Genomic DNA, 19,353 nt, shown 5'->3' with positions numbered 1-19,353 from the left:
TATATTAGCTTTACAGCTTTTTCTTATAACACCTCACAGAGTCTTATCTAGACTAAGTCAAGAGCAAAATTAAAGCCAACTGTACACTGACCTTTATTCACCTCATCTCAGTGCAATATGCTAAAAAATTATTTACTTTGAATAGTAAGTGATCCACTGTTTTTCCTTCTGTGTCAGCCCTTCACAGAACATTGTGGACATTTTCTCCTAGACTTGTTCTTGCAAAGAATGTAAAATTTTTCATTCCCAAAGTGAATTTTCTTTGATCAGCAGAAAGTTTACCATGTGTTTTAGACTACAAAGGCATCTACCTTCCCAAGACTGAATTTCCTGGTCAGTATCCATTAAGGTGTTCTGAGGCGACTTCCAAAAAACATTTTTGAGGTCTCTAAATTGGATGACAGCATGATCCTTCCTGCTTTTCTTTCAACTTACAGAGTTTACAACATAAAATTAGCAAATACCTGGGAGTGTGCAGCCACCAGTGGAGAATCTGGTATGGCAGAGAAAAGCAGACCAGGAGAATTCAAAGTGGCGAGTCTGAAAGATGAAATGTCTCCAGAAAACCTCATCTGTGAGAGTGAACTTAGTTGTGCCCACATCAGTAGCAGCCAGACTCATGTGTCCACTTGAGCATCTCTGGGCTACATGGACCATCAATCTAAGCCAGTGAAAAAATTCCTGTGCAAGTTCTATAAGCAAAAGTTATTACTTCACCCCTAAAAGGAGAGCTGTAAAAGATGAACAACTTGAAAATGTTCCACTGGAAAAATACAGAAATTTTGCAAACTTCTTTTCCCCTACTGTGTCTAAAAATATATTTGAAGCTTGTGAAAGATAAAAAGGGAGGGTTTTGAAGGGTTTTATTAGAAACAATTTATCAGTTTGCAGCCATGGACATTAAAAATTTAGCAAATGCTTATTAACATATGAGGAAAATTGGTGGAACATCCATTAACTGCAACTAAAATATTAATAAAATGCCCATAAACATCACAAAAGAGTAGAGCATTGCCAGTGTCCCTTGAGTCACACATAAGTATAGAAAAAGATGTCCTCTGCAGCAGGATTATTGGGGAACTGCTCAGATTCCAACTCCATAAGCATGTTACCAAACACAACTACTATTCCAAGGAATGATCATCTTTGAGAACACACACACTCAGACCTTTCCATAAAACATTTATACCCACCAGCTTTCATTTTTGTTTCAGAGGGTTTGGATCACTGTTCTTGGTGTTTATCTACTTTTTCCACTACTTTCTCCTAGACCAGAACTCATTTTTTGAGAAAACTTTCTTCTGTTTAATTTGGCCATCCAATTTAATTTGATACAACTTTTCATTTGTAATGTTTGACTTTCAAGTTATGTGCAGGCAGATAAAAATGAAGTTAAAAATCCCCTTTAAACTTGTAAGCTCAGACATTGTATGAGAAAGTTTATATTTTTATAGATATTATACACTGGATTCCAAGTATTACTACTTAATGTAATATTCTCCATTTTTTTCATGAGCATGCATATCTGTCTGGAAGGCAAGACTTCCAGACTTTATACCAAGGAACAAACCTGTTACATTTGCTCAAACCTATCAAGCAAAATGAGTAGAGAAACAACTACCTAGGAATGTAGGAAATCCACACTGAGATCCCTGTAATGAATCAGGCAGAGGTAAAAGCTGACACTGTCCTTCACCCCAAATGAATATACCAGGCATTCTAATCACTGTGCCTCTTCTTGTCTAAATTATTATTAATTACTTATGAAATAGGGCACAGCTGCAACAGGGAGACAGAAAAAACTCATCCTACAGCAGTCAGCAGTTCAACACCTTCAGGGAGGTTTGTGCCCTCGGAGTTTTCAGGTGCGTCTGCCATTTCCTGCCTGGCCTTAATCCACAGCCCATCACAACCTCCTGAGAAGCATGGTATGAAAAAATTCCCCATGGGATTTTTTGGTTTGGTGTCGTCTGATGAGGTCTCTCAGACCTCATCAGACCTCTCTTCTCATTATCCAAATACTCAGCATTTGGAGAGACAGAAGTCCGAATACAGAAACATCCTATTCCACCTGCCCAAGCTGCTATCCCCTTTTTCTTACAAGACATTTTTAATTTCTAGGAACTGAGCCTTGTCTCCACCACTATTTTTCAGCACAGTGGAGATGAACACTCTTGCCTCCCCACTGTCGTGACAAGGAGGAGAATGTAGTATCTGATGACATGGTGAAGAAGAAAGCCCTTTTCCTGAGCAATACACTGGTGTTTGGGGAGAGGAGGGGCAAGTCAAGCACCATTACTTTTGTTCCTGGCATTTCTACCACAATATCCAACAGGTAACACCTTCCACAAATCATTTCCTGTGGTTCTATGACAACCAGCTGTTCAGAAATATTATTCAGAGACCACATTTTCAAATTCCCCCTGAGTCTTCCCATGCGAAACTAAGGGATCTGATAAACAGGCAGGACATATGGATTCCCTTAGTCTCACAACTTGCATTTCTGATATGTCCTCATGCAAAGCTCTGATGAAGTACCACTAAGGAACAATGGCATCTATTTAAACATAAATAAATACTAGTCACAGGGAACCAGAAACAACCTCTGGAGTCCCAACATTATGTGGCCAGACTGGTGTTACCAGATACAGCACTGAGTGGCAGTTCTATGAAATTATCTGTCCCAGAAAGGGGCATGAGATGCAAAGGCAGACTGGTCACATCAGGCCCTAAAGAGATGGACAGATGTGCTCTTGAAAAGGCTGTCTCCACCTCGCCCAGTCATTGGGCTCTAAAGCACACCAAGTCCTGGTGAAGAGAAAATGTGGGCCTTAGGCATGTAGAGGCAAAATCTCACATATCTGCTAAGTGGATCCTTCTGCTACTTATGTTTTCCTTAGATTCATCTAAATTATGCTTCCACTTTCCAGATTTAGGGAAAAATATTGACCATAAATTGAACATTTCCAGCAGGAGTAAATTTCATACCATTATTGTATATGCATTTATATTTTAAGAGGTGTTTTACTGAGTGCATAAACTATAGCTGTATGGATTTGGGCAAACAAATACTGCTGTGAAATGAAATTTCCATTTTACTCCCTGTCTTCCTTTTCTTCTTTCCCCACAAAGAGTAAAGCTGAGCCGTTTGAGGGATGCTGCTGTCCATCAGACATTATAGCTGGAAGCATGCTTTCTCTTTTTGACAAAACTGTTGTGAGGAGATTATTGTAAACTTTCTGAGTTTAGTGGAAAATTGTAAGAATAGTGGATCATAGGAAATAGTTTGCTAAAAAAACAAACAAACCTGCATCCTGGTTTCACTTGCCCCTTTCCTTCTTTGCCAACATTTCTTTCTCCTTATTTTTTCCCCCTCCACCTCACCCCCTCCAGTTACCAAATAAATCCTTTCAAAACTATCACTGAGGTAAGCATTTACTGAATAGAAATTTCCTGTTCCAGTGGAAACAGAATAATGAATGACCAAGGAATTGCTTATTTGAACATACAGAGAAGACCCTCCATTTCTTATGCATGTGGGAGATTCCCATTAGTATTAATTGTGGATGCACTGAAAAGTGACAAAATGTCTGCAGTCGCTCAACTGCTCATTCTTCCCAGCACAAAAATGGGAAGAGTGCTGAAACCTCTATGACCCTGTGTCCTGAGCAAGTGGATTTCTAAAACACTCAGCCCTTGATAAGTGCATGTGGTAGGTTGTAAAGCACTGATCCCATCTTCTGGGCGTTTTAAGATCTACTCTTTGACATTTTTTAAAACGGTAAAGGAAAAGAAATAAATAAGGAAAAAAACAACTAAGACAACCCTCTACATGTTGCTCTTCTCTGTAGGGTCATTGGTTTTCTGAACTCTTCAGTTGCCATTTCCTCAAAATCATCTTTATCGAGGAATTCAAGGCATTGTCAAAGTTCTCTATTCACTACGGAAACTGGGACTTAAGTACTTCTTTATTCATTATTTAAAGATACAACATCTATCTAGGACACTAGACAAACTGCTTTGTATGTTCCTGGAATGGATTGCCTAGAAACATTGGTTTTTCTCCCATTTTTTACATCGTTTTGCAACTCAAAGATTTTTTCCACTCCTGCTTTGCTAAAATCCTCAGGGTATCAGCAGAAATGAATGGAACATTGAATCATTTCCCCCTGAGCAACAGAAACTTTTGCAAAAATAACAGGACAGGCAGTCTAAGATGCAGAATCCAGATCCACTAAAGGTGTGCTGCTCCACAGAGTCTGCTGCCAAAATATTAGATCAATAAAGCATAGAAAATGCTGGGGGATCCTGGGTTTTGAGGCACTTAGCCCACTAACATCCTGCATACTGGGAACTTGTCCGGCTTGCTCCTATCAATGGAAAAGCTATTCTCTGCATTTATCTTCAAGCCAGCCTTTGCTGAAGATGAGAAAGCCTGTTTGCCTTAAGGAATACACAGTTTGCTAATTACTTACTCAAACAGAACAGAGGTGAACACTCCATCAAATAAAAAGATATTAGTAGTGTCAAGAAGACAAAAATGGTAAAAATTCCATGGAGAGAAAGCTGATTTTGTTATTTTGGAGCATTCCAGTTAAAACTATACTGATCCAGTAAATCCTGTGTCCTGGTACTGCACTGTTAAACTTGCATTTATAATCATGGGGTGCCTTAAAGGGTAAACAATCACATTGACATAATGCTTACCTCAAGTCATATTAGTACAAAAGAAATAAAAATATTCATTTACAAAATTTCTGAAAGGAAATAAAGTTGTAAGAGTTAATGAAGTCACAGGAAACCGTACAGTTACTGATCAACTTAGTAAATTTGTCTAAGCAAATTATTTCTTTTCTTCTATTGCTGAAGGTAGGTGATGACTTGCAATGTCATGCACACATTCACTACAAGGCATTTCCAAAATCAAACCACTATGTTTCATCTAAATTGTTTTTTTCCTGTCTACAAGCATAAGATGGTATTTGTGTCTCATTATTGGATCTCAACAGAATCCCGCCAGGATCAATTAAAACACATGGGATCATGAAGATTTTGGGCTGAATGATCTCAATCATGGTTCTAAAGCAAAAACAGTAATCCTAAACGTGACTAACCCAGGCACACTCATATATTTAGAGAAGAAAAATGATACACAAAGAAATGAAACCAAGAGTCCAAGATTATTTAATTCTTTTAACATTTGCAATTGTGTCTACATTGAACTCGATGAGCACTCATTTGCCTGTGAGAAAAGACAGTAGGCTGTCATCTGAGTCAAGATTTGAATCAGGTCCAAATAATCTTTAAGCTGTTGGTCTTCTTTTATAGTCAAAAGCCTTCCACTGCAGGAGTTGCTCCAAGAGGCTTATCAAGGTAAAAATTCAATAATGCAGTACTAGGAGAATTTCTGTTCCTACATGCACAGTTCTGTGAAAGTTCTGTGATATTCACAATACCTGCAATTCTGTTGAGGGTTTGAAGCTTAAGCATACCATCCCTGGCATTAAGCAGCAGGAGAAAGCCAAGAAGCACTCTGCCAAATAAGCAACCTCAAAAAAAAAAAAAATCATGCAACTTTGAAATAATCTAAGGCCAATCTACTGTAAACTAGGGATATTAATGTATAGAATATGCCTCTGAGTGCATATCAGCTTTGCAATCAAAATGCAACTCTGAAGTGTGTTGTCATTATAACCCAATCATAATGTCATATATTAAGAGTTTTCTTAGAGCAGCTTGGAAATAATTTCCCCCTTGAGTCTCCAAGCTCCTTTGGAAGCATTTCAAACAAGGAATTGTGAGGAGCCATCTAACTTGAGTAACAAAGCACTCCTCTGAGACAAGAGCAATACAAGGCAGCCATACAACTTAAAGTCATGAAGATTCTTAACATTAAGACTAAGACGCTGCAGCTTTATTTGAAATGCTGTAGAATAGATGGGCAGCTGGACCAATCAGTTACTACTATTTATATACTTCAGAGCACAGAGAATAGGGGGGCAAGAATATGTACAGTGTTTATATATTATGGTTCTGAGAGTTAGACTCTTCACTGGAAATTTCATGTTCAGATGAAGAAATGGAAATGCCTTTTTATCTTCTTTTTTTTTTTTTTTTTCCCTCAGATACATACAAAAAGGAAGATTTTGTAAATACAATATCAAGCAATTAGTTTTCATGGAAGACAAGAAGTTACTTAGAAGCATACTAACTATTGCTTGAAGTGGGAAGTTGGAGACCAGAGAAGAACCACCAAACTCCACAGTCACATTCAAACTGTATGGTGACATCAGACAAAGTGTTATCAAAAAATCCAAACATTGAAACTGTAGATAAAGATGGAAACTTAGATAAGACCATACCAAGACACATGTTCTGTATTATTGATTAATGAGACTAGTCCAAAGAGTGAATGTTGATAAGATGGCATTTGGCCACAATCAAATTCCCTGACTGACATTTTATCAAGACCACTGTGAGGAAAGTTATCTTCCTAAATTATCTCATAAAAAGGACATTTCACTGGGTTTACCTTCTATAATTGCCTTAGAAAAGTCATGAATCACTGCAGAAGGCATAGCTACCCCTGTTTCTGTTACGACTTTAGCTGGATTGTATTTTCCCAACATGATCATAGTACCTGGAAAATGTTCACTAAAATTCATTAGTAGCTCCTTTCATTGGGATAAATGTATAGAACATGCATGCTGTATGACTGCCATAACTTTTTGGGATAAAAAATGCCAGCTTTGAAGACAATAGACAGGTGTCACCTCTAGAACTCATGAAAAGAAATCACACTTAAAAGATCTAGACCAAACTGGGAAAAGAATGGGAGTTCTTACAGGAACTCTTTCCCACCTTGTAGGAATTCACTTGCATTCTGTAATCCCATTCCAGAACACCAGCTGGTGACACTGAATGACATTATCAATTCTGCAAGCAAGGATGAGGAGCTTGGCTCTGAGCAGCTTCCACCTTGCAAACGCTGCTGCAGACTCTAGCACGTACCACACATGTGGCACGCAAGTCATTGAGCAAGGATGCTCTGTCTAACAAGCTGTGTCTGGTTGATTGTTGCCAAAAAGGCTCTGAATCATCAGCAGACTGAGACCATTGGCACCTACAGTCATTCCAAACTTAACATGTGAAACTCCTGTGGAGGCGATTTATGTACATGTGTTGGGGAAGCTCTCCTGCACGGAGAATATGGAAGTTACAAAAGAGTGCTCACCAAAACATTAAGGTTAACTTTTTACCACAGTGTGCAAGGTCATTTCACTCTATGTTTTGAGGGACAAATAAAAGAGATTTATTATGCAATTTAAAATAATCTGAATAGGCTGGGATTTACCTCCCTGAACCTTTACTGTAGACTTTAGAACTTTAGCCAGAGTAGGACATTAACCCTCCAGATGGTGATTCATCCCATCTCTGTTGAAAAGGAATGAATCAACCTCTGTTTTTAGTGCTTTCTCTGTTGGAAAGGAATGAATCAACCTCTGTTTTTAGTGCTTTCTCTGTTGATTACAAGAAGGGCTGAGAAGATAGCTTATACTTACCACTCTTTTGAACACAGGTTAGTCCACCCATTCTGTGTTCCAGATGTCATACAGTTCACCCAACATTTTTCATTATGGAAAAATACTCCTAATGTTATCTACATAGTGCTGTACAGAGCCCTTTGGGACAATAAATGTATGCCTTAAGGAGCAAATAATGAGACGATAAAAATAGGGAACCAAACATTGTCTCTGCTCATCTATTGTTCTACAAAGTTTACCTCTGGCCAACAAAAGTCAGGTTACAGAAAGCCTTTCAAGACATCATGGTGACTTCATCTCACATGGCACAAACAGTTAAAATTTCTTGCCTGGCATCACTGACTGCAGAAGTACACAAGAATTCAATAGTGTTTCATCCCCACAGAGATTTTGGAAATCTTGAAAGATGCTTCATTAGTAGCCATGGTCACTTGTCTTTCCCTTTTCTACCCCCTTCAAATTAAGAGTTCAAATAGGAGTTCAGTAGGAACATCTCCTCTAGAAGGCTGGCAAGCATGATCCCAGCAAGTCACCTGCACTGCAATTAGAAGGAAATGTGTGGCTTTGAAAAAAGCAAACTTCTTTACCTAAGTAGCAACCATTGGAAAGTCCTTTTCCAATTTTCGTCTATTCTGCTGCTCTGAATAGTTCCTATCTCAATATTTTCCATATTTATTCAATCAAGTGTTATTTTATTGAGATTTATGGTAGATAAACTAGTTATACTGAGAAGAGCATGATTGTTTTCTCATGGTTTAAAGCATTGCTGATTTTTATCATACACTCTATATAAAAAAATCATCTCTCTATTGTGAACATACTCAAGTACTTGCTTTTAGTTATTTCCATTTTTCTCCTGGAGTTTAGGATGCATCTCCTCAAAATGGATGACATTTATTTTCTCTTCTTTTCTTCTAACTTAGTTTTCCACTTCAGCTGCACCTACTGCAATGGAAATTTGAAACAGAACAGTGAGAAAATGAAACACAATATATTGAACTTCCTGCTATCTCACCTTTAGGCTCCCTCTCTAATTTCTTTACAAAAGGCAGGTCTTCTGCTCCATTATTTAGTGGTTTGTAGGGAATAGATTCATCATCTCTGAAACTGGTTCTGCAAAATAGACATTCCTCAAAAAAAATCCTCCATTAAAACCTCTTCTATATTTTTTATTCTGTGAGACTTCTTGACATGCAATTACTTAGGAAAAAAAGCCTTGCCACCAGTTCCAAAGCTAAAGTAACACTGCAAAAGCTGCATCTTCCACAATTCACATGGCCTTTAAGAGGGTGGAATTAGGCCACATATAGGGACAGCTATTGTTAAGCAATACCGTGAGTTTGTATATTTACAAGGCAAGGAGAACACAGGCAGTTTAGGCAGTTGCTTCTCTTCTCTGCCCCTACCTCCTTGGATTCTTCTTGAACAATTTTGAACTTGCAACGTGATATGGTGCCTTACACATGTGGAATGTGGCTGCAAGAATGTGGGAAGAACATTTAGGGAAGCAAAATTCTCTTTAGTACTTGGGGATTTTGTTTGGGGGGGCTTTTTCAGGTTGTTTTTTTTTTTTATTGGTTTGGTTTTTATGGGGTTTTTTGGGGGGGGTTTTTTTTTTTTTTTTTTTTTTGTTTTTTTTTTTAAGGTTTTGGGGTTTTTTTGGGTTTTTTTTGGTTTTTTTTTTTTTTTTTTTTTGTTGTTGTTGTTGTTTTGTTTTGGGGGGGGGTTTTTTGGTTTTTTTGGGGTTTTTTTTGGTGTAAGTTTTTTTCTGTTTTGTCTTGGGATGGGGTTTTTTTCTTAAATTCCTCTGGTTGTGGAGGACAGATATTACAATCCCTCTGATGTTTCTGCATGTGCAGTTCAAAATTAAAAGTTTCCATCTCACAAGCCTAAAATGTTCTCACTGCAGTTGTGCTGGAAGAAAGGTTTTTTCCAGGGATATTGGAATCTGGCAGGTTACCATCTGCAAGTTTGATTGTTTCTATTTTCTTATCTATGGACAGACTTCTGGAAAGTCTATGCATCATGCTTTATCTTTCTTCATTGTAGTTTCCAGGAGAAGGTGGAAAAAGGCACAGAGCCATGAGAGTCAGTATTCAGTCTCCTGAATTTGCCCATGGATTTTTATTTTCTGTTGAAGAGTGAAAAGGCAGTAAACTGTAAACAGAAATTGTTTGAAAGCTTTCTTAAACTTAAATATGCATGTGTTTCATGCATATTTCACAACTTTTATGATTAGCTATATTTAGCTAAATGGGAAAAAATTCACCTTGATGTAATGCCATTACTACCCCAGAGTTTCTGCAGTATTGAATTTGGCCCCTAGGAATTCATTATTCTTTCGGATAGATGGCTGCCGTTTATGAATGACACTTTTAATGTGGTCTGGAGTGTATGATCTATGTAGTTTGGTAGGCTATCTCCCATTAAACCCAAAAAACCAGACAAGTCCCTCCATGCAGTGAGTGTTTACAGAATCAGAAATTACATAAGGTTATGTTATTCACTACATTCAGCCTAAACTCTGCATATGTGCTTGATAGACTTTGCAGTTACTCGAGAGGCAAAGCAATGCTAATGATTTTGCCTGATGATTTTAGAATAGTTGCTCAAATCTGTACAAATCCATGAGGATGTTAAAAAAAAAAAAGCAAGCTTTCCCATTTTCTTACTTTTTCATTTGCTTTTTCACTCCATATTGCTTTGTGCAAAATTTGAAGTTGTGACAGTGTGACCCTAAAGTTGATTGAGACGTGCTACTGACATTGCTAGCTCAAAAGGACAGGAATCTATCTGGAGTCATCTAGTACACATGAGGTAAAGTAAATTAGTTTTTGATTGGATGGTTTCCTCTGAATCAGAGAAATCAGATTTTATTTTGAAATATCTCAAATTTCTGTTCTTAAACTGAGGTTCCACCCCTCATTTACTGTGGAGTTTCTCCTTCAGTTACAAACCAATCTTCAATTTTTTTATTTAGAGAAGAAATATTTTGTTGGCATTTTTCTAATCCTGATACTCATACATACTCTAAGCAATTTTTTAATACAGCTGCAGCACAGAAAGTCCTAAGATAAATGTCGTACAAGGTAAATTCTGTCCCAAACTCAATGCTTCCCTCTTAGTGAAACAATTCCTAAAAACTGGATAGCTACTACAGCAGAATATATGTATCTCTAAGAAAGAAAATTGAAAGCAGACTCTATATACTGTAGTCTATTGCTATTTTATGAGGAAGTAATTATGATGAGACAGCTAGGAACTTTCATCTTTCTTTTTTTTTCCTTGCCAAGAACAGCTTCTCTCTGTTATGCTACTTAGCTGGTAGATAGAGCTAGAATAAGGTGTTCAATGAAAATTGTCTTTCTAGAGGAAAACAGTTTCTTAAAAATCTTCATTAAATCTTCTACTTCAGGGTTCTCACCACTATATAAGGTTCTCCTTGTTGGCACAGCTGCACCTGTTGTGTACACAACAGAAACAGGCATAAGAGAGAGCTGCAAAAACAAACCATCTCTCCTGACCAGCGTGGGAGACAAGCAGCCCATAGCACAAGCTGTTAACCATCTTCTTTGGAAGGGCCCCATCCACAAGGATTCTTTTCTTAAATGTTTCTGACTAGCCCTATTAAAATTATTCAATAAAATCAAAGGGTGACATGAAGAGGATGAAGAGGTAAAATTGCTGTCCTTTATTACTGGGATCAAAGACCCAGTTTCACAGAGCTGGTCTAACAGCTTGTTATCCCTTCTTTATTCACAGCATCCTGTCCTTGGCACAGAATATACACACATTCTACAGGTATCACTTTTGAAAATGGTTATAACCCCTCAGAGACACTCTCTGGTACCTTTTCAGCTTCATACTAAATTAAAACACTATATTGTTATATGCGTACCACTATATACACATATATAGGAGTATTCATTGCATGGAGAAATATTACTTCTAGTCTGTTCATCTCAGTTCCATATTAATACTACTTGTAATTTCACTAACACATTATAAAAATCTCATAGAACCTCAGCATCAGAACAAGAACAAAACAAATTCATAACTGCTTCAAGGAAATGTTTTCACTGTGCAGTTTTAAGCCACTTCTAGTCCAATAATTCTACGTACCTCAAGGTGGTCTTGCCTTTCATCCCACTGAAAAAAAGGAAGAGTTGCCTTCTGAATCAATGACAAATCTTTACATATCAAGTTACACAGCTTCCTTTCTGCACTCTGAGAAACCTCCCAAACAGCCAGGCCTCCTGAGGATCCATGTCCTCTTTACATGCATTACTTCAGTGCCAAATTTGGCAACCAAAGAATGGTTTGGGTTGGAAGGGACTGTACAGTTTAGCTGGCAGGTGCAACACTACTGGATATGATAAGGATTTGCCTGTATTCCCATAATGTCCTCACAATTCAGTACTAAAATTGAAAAAGAAAAAACCCAAACAAACAAACAAACAAAAAAACACAAAACAAAAAACAAACCAAACAAACTCACAAAATCAATGAAAACCAAACCAAAACACAACAGGGAATTGATTGTGTCTGCTATTTTGTTTTTTGTTGAAAGAGGCAGAATTCTGAGAATTTTGATACAATTCAGTCAATAAAGCAGTATAGAAATTTCTCATTGGCATCAACTTCCTGCCATTACCTAAGAAAGATAAGCCCTTAAAGACATTTTCTGTAATACTTATGATTTCATGTAGGCCTAGTTTCACTATATATTGTCTAAGAAGGGTATTCATCACAGTGGTTGCAAGAAATGGCCAATTATTGCTAAATTTGGGCAAGGAAACAACTCCTACAAAGCGACAGTTAGACTTTCCAAAATATTTTCTGTCATAAAATCTTAGCACTTCTGGGCAAGGACATATATGTAACAATATACAGACGCAAGACTCTTAGAGGTGGCCAAAGAGACAAAGAAACAAAGGAGCATGCTCCAGCCATAAGTATCCATAGCTTTTTCCTTCAACTGCAGACACCAGAATATTTTTTCAAAGGCAAAACATCATCACTGCCATTTTTTCAGGAGGGCAAACTAAGGCAGAGCAATGTTAGGTGTCTTGTCAAGAATCACTAAGCAGCTGAGTATGACACAGGTTTCTCTGCCTGATCCTTCTACTGCCAGGGAGGGAGATTTTAGGGGAGCTAAGAGTCCTCTTCAAGAGTAGCAGTAGGAGAAATATGCCTGATGTACGACTCAACCCTAATACTAATTCTGTACCTCAGTGTTCTTTCACGGAATATTTCTTCTTGCTCCTGGAAAAAAACAGGACACAGGGCTGAGTGGACACTTGATCTCATCCAGCATCTCTTGGGCTGCAGTCTTAGACATACCTTCTTTAAAGTTTAAATTTAACAGTGTTTGACTCCTTCACATTTTAATAATCACAAATCTTCGAATCTTGAGACCCATCTATACTGATTTCTGGGAAATGCTAGTAGCATTTAAAGCCTGAGGGGGAAAAAAATCAAAGCAGAGTCCTGATTGCAATGAAAACAAATATAAAACAGACTTAACAAAAATAAATTCCAACAAAATGACATTTCTCCCTGTGTTTTGTTGTAATCTGTATAAAAGAAAAGGTGATTTTTTAAAATAATCTCAAAATAGTAAAAAAAAAAAGACTAGTTGTGAAGGCATGGGTTTACTCTGAAGAGTGCTGATTTGGTCTGTGGTGAAGACAGGACCCTGGAAATACATCTCATGGTTTCATTATGTCACAGATTTTGGGTGACAAAAAGGAGTCACTTGGTTTGCAGCAATCCTTAGTGATATGTTAGAAATAGCCATGAATTCAGAGGTCTGAGAGCAATGCGGGCCATTTCTGGCAGGTAATTTACAAGAATGGGAAATTCAGCTTGTGTTCAGGGATTAGATATGATATTACACTCACATAAGCTATACAGTGCTTCCTAAATAGTACAAGCAAAGTGCTTTCTTTATCAGGAATCTCAGCTAACAATCTGTGCTCGTGCTACTTTCTGGTTTCAAATAGGAGCAAACACAGTGCTCTGAGTAATTTTTTTCACTCATTTTAAGTTGGTATCTTAGTTTTCACTCACCCTACCCACTGCTATTTTACCTGCCTTTTTGCCCTGATCCTGCACTGCAGAGCAAGAGCAAAGGGCTGTAGCCTCTTCTATTTTGACTGCAAAATTCTGAAAGCTATTCAGACAAAAGACTACGCTTCTTCAGTCCCTATCCTTCTGCCTTTTTAAGTCCCCCTCCAGCCTTGTTTCTGAGCGGCTGCAGGTACGCCTCCCACCCTAATGGTGGCAGAAAAACCCTACACTTCACTCCACTGACTGCAGATAAAGCAGACTGCAGTGGGGGAAAGAAACGGGACACATCCTGCCACAGTGTAGGGAAAAAAAAAAAAAAAAGAAAACCATCGACAAAGTGAGAGATGCTCAATAGATCATTGTGAAGGAAAAGACTGCAACTGTTTAATTCAGAGATGAACTCGGAAGCTACATAAAAGACTGAGCCAAATCTATAAATGATAAAATCAAGAGGCCTTATTGCTCACATACCCCAGACTTGGGGTAGAAAATGCTGGAAGAAATACTATAAAAGTATTTCCTAACCCTTGGAATTCTCTGTCAGAAGACTTGGTATTTTTAGCGTGAAATAACAGCAAAACAGATTTGGTATATTTGTGGATGTCTCCTAAACAATTATAGTAGATGTGGAATGAAATGAGTGTGTTCGTGCAACTGGCTTAGAGGTAAAATGTGTTTGCGTAAGAGCCAAGCTAAAATTTGGGTAATGTTTTTGAAAATTCACTTTCTTCTAGTAGACAATTATAAAATTCCCTTGGCACAATCAGCTTTGAGTCAGCCAGAGCCAGTCATGCATCTCCTACACTTATCCTATGGTTCCGTTACACAATCTGACAAGTTAAACTAAACTGGAATCACATCAATCACCTGATCCTAACACAGAATATTATTTTACAAAGAATACCAAAGCAAAACAATGTTTCTGATTACAAGTAGCAGTGACAAACATGGGGCTAAAAAAACTTTTTTTTTTTTTTTTTTTTTTTTTTTTTAAGGCAAAAGACAGTCCAGCATAAGCAACTCAGGAATCTGCTTGATTTAGATCCACCTATGGTGAAATGCAGTCATCACTAATTAATGTTAGCAACATTTTCATTCCTCCTACTTCCTAAGTGTGTACATCTGTCAGAACAATTGATTTCCTTGCAAGAGTGACAGGAGGAGCACTGAATTTTCTCATTATGATCAAAATATGCTGAGTGATTATAACTTACCACATTTGATACCAAGCCTTAGCTCCTCAAAATTTATTGATATAATTTATTTTCAGAAACGCTGAAAATGGGGTAACAGACATTCAACATGAAACTGGAGCTCCTTCACATCAGTGATACGATACTGCTCATGTAATTCTGCAAAGACTCACAGAATTCACGAGTAACATTAGGTTGAAAAAAAAGTTGAATTTGTTAAATTGAATGGAATATAAAGACACTGTGCAAAAGTGTCCTCTTGTTGGGGTACTATCCGTGCTGCCATAAAGCCCATGCAACAATTCTATGACATGATGAAACACAGCATCAACTAAAAAGTTAGTTTAGAACAGATTTCTGGAAGCTGCCCAGCCTGACATGGGACACAATGTTAAACAGATTGAGCCACATTTTTTAATCCTCACAGTTCCTTTTTTTCCAGATAATGCTTTCAAAACAATCATCTTTACCCTATTTTTAACTCCATCCTAATTTTTACTGTTTCTGCCTCCTTTTCCATGTCCCACTTGCTAAAGGCAAAAATTTTGCAATTAAAAACCACATTTGTGAAGTGGACAAAACGGTTACGAAAGACAGAAAGAGTGTCAAGACAATAGTCAAAAAGCACAAAACCCCTGGAAAACAATCTGGTTAAAGCATACCTGCTACTGTAGGTTGTCTCAGGATCACTGGATAGGAAATAGGCATTTGTCTCCAATCATGGCCGTGGGCAGAGAGAGCCCCTGTGCATTACTGAGCAGGAGCCTGCAAAGCTGACATCAAACAATGCCTCACCCGTGTCTGAAAGGTGCAGACAGGGGTCAGCTCTGTGACTGCCAGCGGTGATTTAAAGCACATGTGTAATTGGAAACACAAATGGGAGCTTGTGTTGTTTGGCTTTAACAGGGAGCTTTTGAGAATGGCACCATGTGGCTGCGCAAAGAGCGAGAACACCAATCAGCCCTGCAAAGAAAGAGTTACAGAATGGGACTGGGGAGTTTTCCTCCACCAGGCTGTAGAAACTCAAGAGCTCCTGGCAGATCCAAAACATCCACCACAGCTCCTGTTCTTCTGAGATGGACTGTCGCCTTACATGTAAGAAGCCACCAAGAAAGAGATACAATTTGAACCTTAATAACGTTTATCCTCATCTGCCAGGAAGAAGATGTCAAATGCCTCAAGGTCTGAGTGTTTGGAAGAGGCCTGAAGCCTTTACAATCTGATGCTGCTTTAGAAGTGCCACTGCAGCTCAGGTTCTTGGCTTTTTAATAAGGAGGCCATTCATCTCCTAGTCCTTGAAAAGGCTGAAGGCCTTCTAGCTTCTGATGGTGGTGAGATGCATAATCTAACGTGCATGTTATTCAGAAACATTCATTTCATCAGAGGGTTCTTGCTTTCAGCTTACTTGCTCCTGTCTATAGGTCCTAGTTGCTCCTCTGCAGAGCAGTTGCAGGCTCCCCCTTCATGATAACCTTTTCTTATTTTCTATGATTTTATTGTGTCACATTTGATTGGTTTGGTCATTAATTTTGTTCAATTAAGATCAATGGCAGTTTCAGCATTATTATGAATTGCAGCAGTCACACACCTTCTCTGTAAGTTTAAATTTATTCAGCCACCCTTTTTACTAGCATTTTCCCATACCCTTCATCTTGTTGAACCTCAATTAATTCTGCATTATCCTTTTAATGATTAAGTATCTAGAACTGAACACAACTTTTAAAGTAAAGTAGAGCTACTAATATAAAAAATAATGGTACTTATAATTGTTTCTATATTATTATTATTTATCCTCCTGCATTCTCCTATTTTTTTGTCTTCTTGTACCAAAGCTGTAGATCAAACAAAAGACTGTATGGATATGCCAAAAATTCTTTGGTTAAATTGTTTCAAGATTTCATTCTTCTAGCTTTACCTCATAGCCTAAGGCAGAATCTTTCTGACTCTGAATTCCTAAAAGCCCCCTAGACAGCAGCCGTATGTAATGTTGCTGCAACATTCGTGTAGAAGATGGACAATAGAGTTGTACAAGCTAACCACAACATTTTGAAATACCATCCCTTGTTCCATATGACTAGAGTAGAGGCTGCCAAACAAGAACAGAGTGTAGGAGGAGGATCTTCAAAAGCTGTTAGCTTTAGACTGAAATCCATAATACCCAGTGGGAAGCTCTTATAAGCGAAAGGTTCTCCGTGTTTACTGCATGCTTCCAAAGACTTGCTGAACAAACATGCTGCTGGAAAGACAGAATTTCGCTTCTTAAGTTCTTTCCTCTTTCAGGAAATAGCTGTGTTAAGGTCAGGAAATTTTCAAAATTTAAGTCCAACTAGTGCTTTCTCAAGGGATGGCAAGAAGAATGCTGTTTTCTGAAAAGATAAGAAGTCTTCTTCTTATCTTGAGAGATATTACTGTTCAACACAAGGGCTTTTTCCCATCTCACAGTTTTCCATTAATGTGAATTCTTGTCTCATGTCACTTGAGTACTTTGGAGAGGAAAACCAGACAGAGTATTCCATTCATTTGGCTTCTCCAGGCATGGATATTCTTCAAATATAACTTCCAACATTGTCCTGCTTTCTGTTGGTTCATTTTTGATTTGAATAAATCAAAGTGATGTACACAGTTTTGTACCCCTGGCTAGCTTTAGAGAAGCCCAGTGCTTTGCTCAGCCCTGCTGGGATTTACTTTTGTATGCACACTTGATTTTCCTGGAAATTTGGATTTCTCTTTGTCTGATACAATTTCATGGCTGTGGCAAACCCACACAGTTCAGCATGAGGTTGGAAACTGTTGCTATCACAGTGCCAAGAGATAATTAGCTCAGCAATGTTAACACACATGCTTGGCATTCATTATCAGACAGGGTGGGAACAGAATGCATCAAGATTTCCACCACAGTTGTCCCCTGACCCTGCTGTCTGCTCTGCCCCAGCTGCCCACGCTTCCACTCCTCCTCTGCAGCTGTGGCATCAGTTTGTGCAGGTACCAGGTGCCAGGAATCACTAAAAACATGCATCCATGTTTCTTCTTCTTCCAGGGCACCTTTCCTTCCCCTCACTCCCCAACATCTCTGCACTGCCCAGATCCCTTTCTCTCCATGCTGACCAGCAGAACCCTGCAGGCTTGTTTCCAGCTTTCTAGGAAGGGCAAATGGAGCTCAGAAGGATGCACATGGAAATCTCCATCCTTAAAATGAAAGCTCACTGACAAGGCCAGCAGAGTTCATATTTAAATGCCTGTGTTTCAAAAGCTCTGTGTTGGAAAGCCACTGTTTTCCATGTTTGGTGCATTTGACCAAGGAAGACTGAAGGGAGTTGTCTAAATCAGAAAACAGCTTTGCACAAAGGGTGTCTAAATAGATGGCAAATATTTCATTACTGACAAAGTAAAACAATGTCAAATGCTTTGTGCCTCAGAAGGGGACGAAATCCACCTTCTTGGAAGCAATACCTGCGGGGTTTACGGACTTCAGCCACAAATCTTTCCTTCCAAGCAGCTCCTTTTAGCCCTTGATCATAATGTTAAAAATCTCAAGAGAGGCCTTACACAGTAATTGTTATTAATTATCATTAGTTCATCTCTTTATGACCTTTTTCTCTGAGAAAATGGCTGCCCATCACTTGGTGAACATTTCAGATGACAGTGCAATTTCCTAGACAGCCTTGATGTTGTAACAGTTACCTGAAAGAATAATTTATGTACAGATCTGCCTATCTGGAGGTTGTTTTATACAGCAGAAAGAAAGAAGATGATTCCTTCGAAAGAAAAAAGAACTCCCTCACAAAAAAAAATCCTTAAAAAAAAAAAAAAACCCCCCCAAAAAAAAAAAAAAAAAAAAAAAAAAAAACCCCACCACAACAAAAGAACATCCTTACTATCAAAAAACCCAAACCAAAAACCGCTAGCCTGACATATGTCCTTTAACTGAATATATTTAATATTATTTCTACTGGGATTGTGGTAGGTTTGGTTAATCCTTGTGAGTATTTCATATTATATAAACAGTTCTTATTATTACACAATACATTTTCTGATGCATCCCAATTAAGCAGTTCCCCAAGGGAATAAAAAGAACTCTTTCTTACTTGGAAGTACAACAAGTAAGCCAGATTGAAAGTCATATTATAAATCTCGAAGCAACAATATTTTTTAAAAACAACACACAACAAACCTTCTCTGGCTCGGGAGCAACAGCAAATATGTTAATATATAACAGCAAGTATGTTTCTATGTATGGGAGGAAAGAGAAAAAGCAGAATAAACCTAATGCTTCTGCAAAAGTTATGTGGCAGATAGATTTTAAAAAACATACAGCAGTCCCAGAAATTCCAATGTTACTTTACTGGGCTAATCTGAAATACCATTGAAACCCTTTTGAAACCCAGGTCTAAATATTTGTGTCTGAGATGTTGGACAGTTATTTCATTTGGAAAGTCAATGGCAAATCCTAATTTTTGAGGCTGGTGTGCACCTACAGGTCTTATCTACTTTATCTTGGATAAAGAAATTGTGCTTTCAATTTAACTCTTCCACATCTTTGGCTA

The sequence above is a fragment of the Onychostruthus taczanowskii genome, unplaced genomic scaffold (genome assembly GCF_017590055.1).
Source record: "Onychostruthus taczanowskii isolate IOZ18803 unplaced genomic scaffold, ASM1759005v1 scaffold38, whole genome shotgun sequence".
NCBI classification, from domain to species: Eukaryota; Metazoa; Chordata; class Aves; order Passeriformes; family Passeridae; genus Onychostruthus; species Onychostruthus taczanowskii.
This window is presented reverse-complemented; position numbering follows the sequence as displayed.